Here is a 12704-nt window from a genome sequence, read left to right as displayed (position 1 = left end):
ACTTCTCAGTTATCCCATACTATCACTTTATTATAGCAACACAACACTAGATTACTAATAGGCAGTCTCCCCCTTCCCCCCAACTGGAGGTACATACACACAGTATAGATAGATATACACACACACACACACACACACACACACACACACACACAAACAATAGATAGGGCCCAGGGGAGGGACAAACCATATACTAAGAAAATGGAATGCGAAATGTAGTCCCCCTCCCCACCCAAGGATGTGGAGTTGTAAGAGGGGAGCTGGAAGACCTAGGAACCCCAAGAGGTGAGCACCTGATGACCCCCAGCAACCAGGAGAGCAGAGGTAAGTACCTGGTTTTCCCAAGGACTAACAGGAGGACTTGGAAAAAGGATTGTACAAGAACAGGACCGGACAAGAAGAAACCAAAGGTGGATTCCGGTAGAAGAGGACCTGCAAAAGAAGGGGACAGAGTCAGTCCACAATGAAGTGTCCAGTGGGGGTAGAAGCTACTACCCACTCTTCTGTGTATGCAGAACCAGGACGACAAGGGAGAAGAAGACCAGCTGTGGAGCTCAGGAGCTGAAGAGGAGTCCTTGGAGTGGTGCAGATGGTGTCCCACGTTAGTTGTCGGGTTGCAGTTGGTCAGTAGTGCAGGAGAACCACCAACAACCCTTGGCAAATGCAAGAGGAGCAAAAGAAGAGTTACAAGGCTGAAGAGATCAGCAAGGCCCAGGGGACTGGACCCTTGGAGGGGAGTCCAAGGTGAGTCTCCGCTTTCGGGAGAGCCTATCGCAGCCCCCGCAGGCAACCCACTAGCAGTAGGCACAGCAAGTCGCAGTGAGGCCCAGTCAGCACATGTGAAGAGGAGTCCTATGCCGCTGGAGCAGCAGAGAGGAGTCTGTGCTTGGCAGGATGAAGTGCTGGGGGCCTGGGCTACTCAGAGCCTGAAGATCCCTTGGAGCCCTTAGCAAGTACCACCAAAGCATGAAGGACATCAAGAGGCTCCCTCACAGACTGCATTGATATGTGCCAACAGCACAAAAGAACTCTTCAACATAGTCAGGGAATTCTCCTGCCTGTCAGCCACCAAAAACATAGTCTGCCCATCCCAAGAACTATGCGACTCCCTGTCGGAAAACTTTCACAGCAAGATAGTCACGCAGGTAAGTGGCGCTGTAATGCTCCACAATGAAGTTGTTCTGCTCCGGAAAGTACATGCAAGGCCTATACAGGTGCCACTCCCTCACGCTGACAGTTGCTTTTTAGGCTTTCCACACCCCCAGAAGCAGAGCCACAATAGCATATTGGCTTTGATCAGTGTGTAGATTCCCAGACTCAGGATCCTATTAATAGAAAAAGCCCAATTCATAGAACGGGGATGAAGAGAGGGTCAGTGAGGAAGCTACGTCCAGATAGTCTCTCTACCAGAAACAGTGTTACCAAAGTTAAGTAATTTAAGATTTTTAAGCACAGATTCCTCATTTTATTATCATATACTAGAGCAGTATCTATTAGAAGGTGGGTCTGTGAAATGGCGCAAACCATAAGTCCTATGGGACCGAGTGGGCGAAATGCCCCTCTCGGAGAACCTAGCTGGCCAGGGAGTAGTACGTTGTGAACCTTTGGAGTAATGCCCATACAGCTGCTTGACAGATGTCCAGGACAGGAACTCCATGTGGAGGCCACTTTGGCCCTGCTGGAATGAGCTTGCAGTCCGTCTGGAGGCTGATTTTTATTCAGTGCATAGCAGATCTTAATGCAGGATACGATCCAACAGGAGATGGGACTTTTGTGCACAACTGTGTCTTTTTAGCACCAGTGAACCTCACAAAGCGCTGATCATCTAAGCTGCGTTCTCTGATACAGTCAATGCAAAATTAAGTGCTCTTTTGGTGATGAAATCTCTCCTGCTCTTTGGAGGGGTGGGGCAGAGCATGCAACGCCGGCAGACTGATGGTCTGACCAATGTGGAACAGCATCACAACTGTCAGCAAAAAAGATGCTTCTGTCTGCAGAACTAGTTTCCTTGGGAACAAGCATTGATATAGCCAATAGGTCTCATCTATGCAAGAACTATTGTCTGTCATTTATTTTTATCTTTAGCCGTACTGTACAGCAATGCAGCTGCTGCTGTACAGCTGGACTGAAAGGGGAAAAAACAACCTATGACACCAAATGCAAATGCAACTACTATGGGATAAACAGGACTGAAAGTTCTGAAATGAAAAAACACAACTCAGACTCAATAGGCTATTCACAGCCATGTAAGACGAAACAGACAGGTGGTTGAGGACGAGTAACATCCTTAAAGTTCAGAAGAGAAGACTCATTAGGGAGGGGCAGTGGAGAAGCACCAACATTCAGTATTGGAGCAGAGGAAGAGGAGCCCCCTAATTCTGAAGTTTCCAGGCCCTTGTATTGATAGCTCATCCAGTTTAGGTTTTGCATTCTGAGATTAGGAGGGGAGGAGGAAATCACAATGCGTAAAGAGAATGCAGGAAATATACAAACTCGAAAGGGCAGGAAAACAACTAACTTTTAATGGATACCAGCGACAGCCTTCCATAGCATCAAAGTCAGACAAAGGCGGCAGCCTTTCCAGGTCTTGCCAGTCGCAGCTTTGAGGCCTTCGCTTCTATTTCCACCTTCTACCAGCCGCAGTCTGGGGCAGCAGTTTTCCTCTGAAGCGGACATGAGCCACCAAGAGGCAGGAGGAGGTCCAGCACTGTGTCAACAGTAGGGCGGGGAGGATGAATGGAGTTTAAAGTAACACGCATGTGCCAATTGGTGGATTCAAATGATCTAAACTTTAAAAGACAAAATAAATAAATAAAAACCATTTTCTCTTCCTCCATCATAATTCTGTAGTTGTAAGAGCACACGCTCAACACCACCAATTCATGCTGGACAAAGAAAATGTGTTTGGGAATGCTGTCGGTTTCTAAAGGGGGAGGGGGTGGGGAGGAAAGGGGTGAATTTAAAATAAAAAATAAAATAAAAAAAACGAGGCATATTTGTAATATTTTGTTTAGGAGTTCTGTATGAGGCCTGCACCAGGCCTCGAGGTTGCGTAGTGCGATACAGAAGGTTTTGATTTACATGTATAATAGGGACCAAGGCTAAGAGCAAAAGAACGGGGTAAGAGTTCACAAGAAAATGTATGGAAACAATATTGATCAGCAAGGTAAGCGATAAACTAGCACACAGCCAAGGAAGAACAGGAGGAACACGGAGGGGGGTGCACAAGGGAACCAGCTGAGAAAACAAGCAGCGATGAGGGTGGGGCCAGGAACAGGCTCTAATGCTACAAAACATTTTTGCCGAAAATAAAAGGAGGAAGCAATAGCAAAAAAAAAAAAAAAAAAAAAACACACACAAAGAAACATTTCTCCTGAAACATCTTTTAAATAGGAACCGCAGGAAGGAAAAATCAAAAAGACGGGTATCCCCATCTCCAGAGCAGCAGGGATCGCAGACTGCTGTCCCCAGCTACAACAAGCCCCTGTAACAGGCAAGACACGGCGCAAGAGGGCCTTTAAACAAATGATCTGAGCACAGTTTTGCCCCCCCCCAAAAAAGGCACAAAACCTGCAGCTGTGTGGATGAAAAAGAAAAGTATTTTTTGAGAGAAGCAGGCGCACGGAACCAGAAAAGGAGAAAGCCCTGCTCAACAGAGAGAGGCGAGGCGCTCACCCAGCCTTCCCAGCCATAGCCACCACCCGCAACAGGACAGTAGTCAGGTGTGAATGCATAGAGTGCGCAGAGCTGAAAACCTTCCCTTGAAAATAGAAGGAATCACACTCTTCCTCTGGCCTCTTTTCGCTATTTTCCCTTCACCACCGGCTCAAGACAGACAGCAGCTCTTCTGCGTCCCTCTTCAAACACACCAAAACCTCAGTCCTTCGTCTGTTTTCGCTTTTTTCCCCGGTGCCCTTAAAACGAGGATGTTGTGAGCGGAAGAAAGGGCATAAAAGAAAAACCAGTAGCGACGCTGAACACGCACCAAAGAAACAATCAATTAATATAAGAAACAAACAACAGAGTAGGAGCTATGTGGGAAGGGAGACCTGCTGTAGGACTTGTTACCAGTCCCCCAGGGAGCGTGGCTGCTCTTGTACAAGCACCCAGAGTGTAACACGAGCTCAGAAGAAATAATAAAATAGTCCCTCCAAGAAACAGATAAAGAATCATAGTGTAAAGATACAGTACTTGGTCACTGCTCTGTGGGTGTAAAGGAAAGTCAAAAAGGAGGGACAAAAAGGAAGGATTGCCCATTAGCAAGCAAGCAGTAACTGAGACTTGCTATCCACTAGGTGTCTACGGCTCAGTTTGTCCACCCTGGCATTCAAATATCCTATCAGGTCATTCACCACCAGGAAGATTCCTTGGTGGTCCAGCCATTTCCAGAGTCATAGTGCCTCCTGGCGCATGATCCAGCACCTAACTCCACCCTGCTTGTTGCAATACCACATGGGAGTGGTGTTAGCCAGCCTCCCTGTGACGGAAAGGCTTTCATAGGCAAGCAGATGACCCAGAGCTCCAGGAGGCTGATATGGAGTCGGGTCTCTGAGACAGACCTCCGATCTCCACCTCTCCCAGGTATCCACTCTAACCCAGAAGTAATGCATTAGTCATCACTGTCAGTTCTGGGTGGGGCAGGGGGAGAGAGAGAGAGATCTGCAGCTGACCCAACCATGGCCCAGTTACCACCACTAAATCTCAACTAAAGGGTTCCCTGGAAAAGAAAAAAAGAATGTAGGAGCGACACAGGGACAAAATGTAAAAGCATGAACACAATCACCCACCTCCTAGGTTTGGTTCCATTTTTGTAGAATCCCTTAATATTTATATATAACAGTCAAGCAATAGTCAAATAATCATTAATATGATTGAAAACTACTTTTTAATTAACATTTATATTACCCCTAATTACATCTCACAGTATAGCATAAGAAGAACCTATAGGAACTAAGAATCAGGATCCCTCCCAAATGCGTACCATTAAAACCTACCATTCTCATGCCTCAATCATACCGAATAAAAAGTCTGGAATGGTATTGTTGTAAACCTACAATTCATCACTAAGGCTCTCATTATGATCTTGGCGGTCCAAACAGTGGACCGCCGAGATCACCGCCACGGGAGGACAGCCAGCGATGGTGGTCCTATGACCAGCATATAATGATGACTGGAGCCTCACCGCCATTGACGGAGGTGAGAGCCGCCAGTCCCCAGGCTGAGGTTCGTTGGCGGAGGGGGTGCTACTCCACCCTCACCATCACGTCTGCCAGATACCGCCATGCCTATTATGATGCAATGGAGACAAAGCGCTGCTGGCGGAGCAGCATCCAGGAAGCCCTTTCCCTCCCAGAGTAACACCACAGAAAAAGTAAGTGCTGTCAGAGAGGGAAGGTGGGGGGCTAAACGGAGGTGGGGGATGGTGAGGGGGGGTTAGGGAGGGCCTACAGGGATAGAGGGGAGGAGGGGTAGGGTTTTGATTTTCCGGGTTCGGTTGGTGGGGAATGGTGCAGCCGGGGGGTGGGGGGGGAGCTGGCCTGGCATGTCACATACTGGTAACAGGAATGAGTACTCCTGTCACCAGTATGCTTTCCGCCAGGGATTACCTGGTGGGGTTTCCCGCCATGAAATCCCTGGTGGAAATGGGATCATTAGCCCACCGGCGGTCTATGGTCGACCGTCAGGTCGAAGGTGACTACATTCGGCCCGGCCGTCGACTCAGGACTGGCCGTGGGTGGTAGTAAACTGGCTGGTTTGCAGCCAGTTCACTACTAGCATCATTATAAGGCGGTCGAGCACTGCCATGCCATCGGCAGTCATTGCATCACCGTCGGCATGGCGGTGCCCGACAACTAAGGCCTATATGTTTTTATCTCCCCTCAATGTGCAAAAGCCCAAACATGTACACAATGTATGATTTCTGATCCAAAAAAATACATTTTCTCTTTTGTCTTATTTCAAGGCGTTACATGATTCATAATTTACCACAAGTTCTATTTGTCCTGCTTCATATATCTAACTTATCAATTTATAAAGTAGGTGTCAAAGTTCATATGATCGAAGTCTGCACAAAAGAAGAAACAAAGGTCCAGTCCAACGTCGTGCCACAATTTTTTTATTCGGTATGATTGAGCTATGAGAATGGTAAAGTCTAAAAACAGGATGAAGGTCTCGGTCCTCCTTTGACTCCAGGAGCAGCAACCACAACCCAGGTTGGATGAAGGGACCCTCCCAATAGGCTCCATGGACAAAAGTGCTACCATTTTCTGCTGTAAAACAGACAGAAGGTCCTCCGTAAATCATTCTGTTGATGGTGGATGATGTGGCAAAATGGCCAGGAAGGGAAAGGCATGCCCTTATAGATGATTTGCAGGACCTACCTTTCTGATGTAATGGCCTGCCAGCCTGTAAGAATAGTTGGACCCTGCCACCAATTCCGGATGGCTGTGCTCCACCAAAGGCACACTCAAGGAGTTTGGACAGGTGGGACTGTTAGGGTGGGGAGAGATGGTAGTCTGATTGGCTTGCTGACCCTGGCACAGGGTTGGTGGTTGCCAGGGCTGCAAAATGGCTAGGCATCTTGCAGTGGTTATAATGGCTGTCAGTATGAAGTGCCTCTAACAAAGGTAAGAAAGGAACAACAGGGTTTATGAGGCTGGTGACGTGAGGCAGATAAATCTAGGAAGCATGCTGTGGTCTTGCTCTTTGCCCCCAAAAAGGCGAGTCCTGTCAAAGGGTATGCCTATAAGGGACGACTGGCCAGTGCCTGAAAAACTTGTTATCCAAAGCCAGGCATGGTGACAAATTGGCAAAAATGATGCCAACGATGGAATCACTGGGGTCTAGGCCACAATAAATTGTATACTTGGCAACGTCATAACCATACTGTATAGATTGGGTGAAGACAATTCGGAGGTCTTCCCAGGACACCTGGAAAGATTTGAGCCACTGAGTCTCAAAGAGCATGGGAAAAGCAGGGCAGCAGGCAACCGGCATTGCAGACCGGAGGGTCAAACTGGTGGAATAATATACCCTCTTCACAAAGGATTCTACCCTTTTAGACTTCCCATCACGGATGTAGTAGAAGTGTTCCGATTACCCTGGGTAGTTGATGCCTGTACCACTAAGCTCTCTAAAGTGTGGCCCATGCTCCTAAGAGGGTATAGGTTAGGCCTTGGCGGTAAACTCTGCTGTGCCGGCAGAGTTTGCAGAGTTTTGCCACTCCGCGCTGAAAGTGCAGCAAAAACTCCACTAACTGCCGCATAGCGGAGTTTTCCGCCGCCCACCTATAATATTTAACAAGCATTTGCAATGCAACGGGTCTCACGTTTGCTCATGTTAGAGCTGATAGGTGAAAAGTCGGCTTAGGAGTTTACAACGCTATCGGCAAAAGTGCATTTATGTACTTAACCCGAAAAAGTGCAATTAACTATGTAAAGTGCTCGACTTCTGCCAAGCGAAATCGTGCTAGTAAATTAGAGAAAAAGTAGTCCACGAGCCGGACAGAAAACAGCGAGCCTCGCAAGTTTTCTGTACTTGGTCGATGCGCTCGAGGAGGGCTAGCCACCTGAAAAGGCATGATGTATGCATGCCTTCGACTAATGAAAGCAAGCAGATTTTATTAGGCAAGCCCACGAACCAATGAAAAACACTGATGTGACGTCGACAGGGCTCCGAGCCCTTTTCTAAACCCTAAAGCGTCTCGCTGCGATACGCATGCGTGAGCACATGCTATGCAGGCTCGACCCTAAAAACAACCCTAATCAAGTACAGCCTGATCTTAATATGGCCACGGACGAGGCACTGCCCCTTGTTGGTTGACTTGCACAGATCGGGTGGGTTCTGCCAAACACGTCCTTTCTCAGTTTCTCCCCCTGGGCTGGTTTCCACTGCTGTTGGTGGGGAGGGGGCGTAGTGGGAAGTCACTGCTGTGCACCACGCTTCCCCAGCCCTTTGCCCGTCTGAGTTTCCCATTCTGCTTCTTTCAGTGTGTGCTCAAGCAACAAAGAAAGGAGACCCAACCACTGCCATCAGCTTCCAGCTGTGAGAGCTGCACCACTCACTGTAATTGTATAAAAGCATATGAATAAAATTGTGAAGGGAGGCGACCCCTCCTCACTCTAGGCCATATGTGCACTCGCTCCCTTCCCCCACGAGCGCATGGTCACCTGCTGCAGTGCTAACTGTATTAGAACTTAGGCTCAATGTCAATTTGAACCACCTGGCGTGCCGTTTCTGGGCTCTATGACAAGTCATAGCTATTCTAAATGTGGTTCTGCCACTATTGTGGGGATAGCGGGAGGCAGGTCTGGCTTAAGAAGCCTCAGCAGATAGAGTGACATCTACGGTATGGGATAGAGTCATTTGCCATTAATATAGACATTGCTTTAAAGGCAGTACCACAGGTTTCACCGTGGTAAGGTCAGGAGTTGACTACAGCAGCAAAAACCACCTGGGCTCTCCTCGTTTCATTACAAGCACGCGCAGAGGAGTCCCCTCTTGCACCAGTGTTACAAGCTGTCATTGCGACAGTTAGTGCCTTGCTGTCACTCAGATGCGTCTCTTTGAAGGAGTTTGTTTTTTGGGGTACCAAATATGTAATCTAAATGGAACTGGTTACTCCTCACATTTCCTACTACAACCCTCTTCTTCCCACAACCCACTTCCCCACTCATGCTTACAGGAACTTTTGTGCACAGTGATATAATTCCTCCTTGTGAGGGCAAAGCAGAATCCTGACATGTCAATCACATACATAATGAGAGGATGAACGTACAATTAATATGTACTGTAGTACTATTTAGTCCGATAACACGTAGCACAGCCTGTGGGTAAAAGCGCGCCTGCGCCTCCACTGGTGGTAGCACAGATTGGACATGAACCTTAAAGGGCTGTGTTGATCCGAGTGAATCTATCTCACTGTTCCCAGGAGGCACTGCCTCAGACATCAACTGGTTTAGAGGGGACCCAAAGAAATACAATTTAAAAACAAAGGGAAATGTTTCAAGGAAACCAAGATGTTTCGCCTAAACTCTACCACGCAAAGGGCTGGCAAATGACAAGTTACCATTGAACAAACCTTCCAAACTGCTGCAGTGAGCTGGTATTAATTGTATATTGCTATCGGGAAGGGACAGGTTGCGGCTCGGTCATCAGATTTTTAGGCAAGAGCAGATTAGCGGTTTGCCGAATATAAGAAGATATTGAACTGTTGCCGAAACTCGAACCTAATACTCTGCCTACTCATGGAACTTTGTGGAATTGCGCAGTTTTCCGGTAACTTCGTGGAATTCCAGGGAATTTAACTCCGCGAGCTCCGCCCAGGCCTAGTATCAGTGTGGGCCTCATTAAATGCTAACAGGGGATTGATAATGATTTGCCCCGGTTTGGGAATTTCTGTCAAGACATTTAATTTGACCCTTACGCTGGGGAGCTGGCGGTCGAGAGCTATGGCTACCCTCCTCATGACCACCACAAAGAAGCACTCTCTTCTGTGGCAGGACCTTGGGGTGGAAGGATGCCAGAGGTAATGAGACCACTGGCATCTTGTAGGTCGTCATACCTGTACCATAATCGTTGTCAGAATATGTGCAAAACACGGAATGTTATGTGTGAGGTCTGTCTTGTGCAAGTGGGACATCAGGCGATGCAGGGCTCGATGAAAACTGAGCGCGGCCTCGGTCAAGGGCATAGCAGCCCTGACCGAGTCGGAGAGCACCAGCGCATAAATGAAGTTCCATGGAGGTAACAACGGAGCGGCACTGGGAACATGAAATCAATATTTATTATGCGCAAGAAAGAACAATCTATATGAGGAGAGGCTGCCCCAAGAAATTTATAAAATATGGAACGGGTGGGAGAAGGCTAACGCTGTAAAGTATTCCGCCACAGGAGACAGAGGGGAAGAGTGAAAAAGACTCCAGCCATACCTGGAAAAAAAAAAAAGTGCCTACAGCTGACAGCCACATACAGCTCAATTGGTCTGACCACTACTGCCATTAGAGGGAAGGTTACTTAGGAAGAGAGATAGTGACCCCAGAGGGAGAGGGTGTTGATTACTGTAAGTGACTGTCAATTTGAGCATGATATTTTGAAAAATCAAAATACGATTAAGAAAAAAAAAAGAAGTTTCAATCAGAAACTGTGAGCACTGTCCTAACGTGAAGTTCCGTGGTTATGAGACAGAAGAACGGGTGCTCTTGAGCCAATGCAGCTATGCCACAAGGATTCCAGTTATTTCCCTAAATAACCTCAAACCTCTAATGTGCAAATGTCCTTTGGTTTCTTCCTGACTGATTAGGGCGAGAGTAGAGAGGAAGGAGTACTGGGTCTAACAGTATCAAATTAAAATGTCCTTTATATCATATATGCTGGTTGAACAGAACACATACCTCTGTAAACTTTCAGGGGAAAGCCACAAGCCAGATGTTAAACATGTTTGAATTATTTCCCTGTGAAAGCAACAAAAAAAAAAAATATATATATATATATATATATATATATCTTCAGCCCCAGAGTCCACAAACTACTTAATGCTAATTCATTTAATCCAGTGTTGCTTCCTCTAGAACATCATTGACATAATATGTTGTTTCTTTGTATATCTGAAGAATCGTCCCCTATATTGGCATTTGTACACTGCTTCTCAGTCTTTTAAGTTAAGCTTCGGGATCTTGAAAACTCCATGGTTAACATCTCCCACAAGAAAGAAGAATCACCTCTCCGCTCAGACAGAATGTGTCCACTCATGTGGAATTCCTGATACCTGTTCCAGGTGACACATTATTTGGAGTCGAGGATAACAAGCGTTCATGTTTTTTTTGTCCACTGGGGAAGCAGATGCAACCCCCCCAGAAGCACAAACTATTGTCTGCAAGTTCACAGTGCCACAGTGTGGATCCATGAAAGAGCATTTTCTGCAGCTACAGTAAGACTTGCAGTCATATGTTTGTGCTGTTTCCTGTGTATATGGTTCTATGGTTATATCTGGTTCATTAATGCAAAGCCTTCATTATTAGGGGGAGGGTGGTTCCAGTATACGCCATGACAAAGTTTAACAATTTGAACCTACTGCAAGAATGCTCTTCGATTAGAAAAAAATACTTGTTTAAGCTAGAAAGCAAAATTGGCGACTTATTTTCTTTAAAAATAAAATATACACAAAAAATACAACTTGAAAAAATGTTTTGTAAAATTATTGTGCAACTTGAGGAACCATTTCTTTGAACCATTATTTAGAAAACATGTTTGGTACCCGCCAGTATTGCCAAAAAGGATTAATAATGGAGAATGAAGCTCGCAGCGAAAGGCTATATGGGAGTGCCACTCCTGTTTTGGATGAGGCCACAAGGAGGTGGTTTTGCATTAAATGGTTCCCGGGGTCAATGGCTCACACTAGAGGGAGGTGCCCCTTGTAGTAACTTGCTGTTTGTAGTGCAGTTAAGCCAGTGCTGATCTTTGAACATTATGCTGCAAACAAGTATGTTACTTAATGCCCGCTGTGCTCCACCAAAGGCCTCAAAGCATGAAACACATCTGGGGCTAACGAAAAATATACAGCTGAAAGAAACTAACAGTTACTAACTTATGCTCCATTTGAAGAACTGCAACATAACAAATATGTACCACATTGGCCCAAATGCACTCAGCCAGCCACGCGATCTGCTTTTACAACTGAAGGCTGTTATTGGTGCCAGTCGTGTTTTGAGTGTAGCCACATGGAGACTGCTTTTCATTAAATCATTCCTGGTGCCAATGGCTCGTACCACAGGGCATAATCAGCTGGTTGTTGGACAGCTACGAAGGCAGTGATCTTTGAATGTTAGAACAATTTGGCTCTCAATACTTGCTATGCTCCACCAAAGAGTTTATAAGGAGCGAAAAAGGTGTTTGCAGCTAACAAAAATGAAATATTTGAAAGTAATTAACAGTTACCAAGTTATGCTCTTTTAGATGAGCTGCAACTTTCAGAGATGGACCTCACTGACTAGAACCCACCGGGTAGGGCTACTGAGTCTACTTTCACTTGAAACAGCTGAGGGCTAGTGGCAAGTGTCAGTCCCGTTTTGAGTGCAGCCACATGGAGGCTGAGATATACAAATATCTTTAAAAAATAATAAGTCCTGGCTAAAGTTAGACCTAAATAGGGATCGAATTTGTAAAGAAAGTCAGAAAAATGCACCTACGGTTATCAACCATGCATTAACGCAGATTTAAGACTTTCACAAATGTATAGGAATTTACAGAAGTAGCCCTGGAAACCACATTTCTAGAAAACGTTTATGATTTGCACTCTTGCATGAGCAACTATGCATGTGTCTACTTGGCCATGCAAAAATCTGCAGAGCTTTTGTTTGCAAGTTCGCTTTCCCTCCAAACCCAACAGCCCCCCCCGCCCCCCCCCCCACACACACACACACACACAATGGAAATTTATTTACTTTCCTTGTCAGGGGTACTTTTTTTTTTTTTTTTAACCTTTCCAAGTGCGGGAACAGCTTAGAGAAGAGTTGGTGAAAGCCCTTAACCAGGTACGTTTGTGGGTACACAGACTCAAAGTGCATTCCAGTGCTGGAGCTACCGCTTCCCACTTCTTCCAGCCCCAGTACATAGATTAGCAGAAAGGAGCCAAATCTGGGCCCTGCTGATACGAGTCCCGTCATAATCACAGAGGCATTTATAAGAACTCTTATGTAATAAGAACA

At 46.3% G+C, this 12704-nt stretch overlaps 1 protein-coding gene across 2 annotated transcripts in view; it reads right to left on the bottom strand.

Moving 5' to 3' along the window:
• Positions 1–12704, bottom strand: part of NSL1 (NSL1 component of MIS12 kinetochore complex) — a 111941-nt gene that overhangs the window by 22960 nt on the left and 76277 nt on the right. The window lies entirely within an intron of this gene.

This window comes from Pleurodeles waltl, chromosome 5 (assembly GCF_031143425.1).
Source record: "Pleurodeles waltl isolate 20211129_DDA chromosome 5, aPleWal1.hap1.20221129, whole genome shotgun sequence".
In the NCBI taxonomy this organism is placed as follows: domain Eukaryota; kingdom Metazoa; phylum Chordata; class Amphibia; order Caudata; family Salamandridae; genus Pleurodeles; species Pleurodeles waltl.
This window is presented reverse-complemented; position numbering and strand designations above follow the sequence as displayed.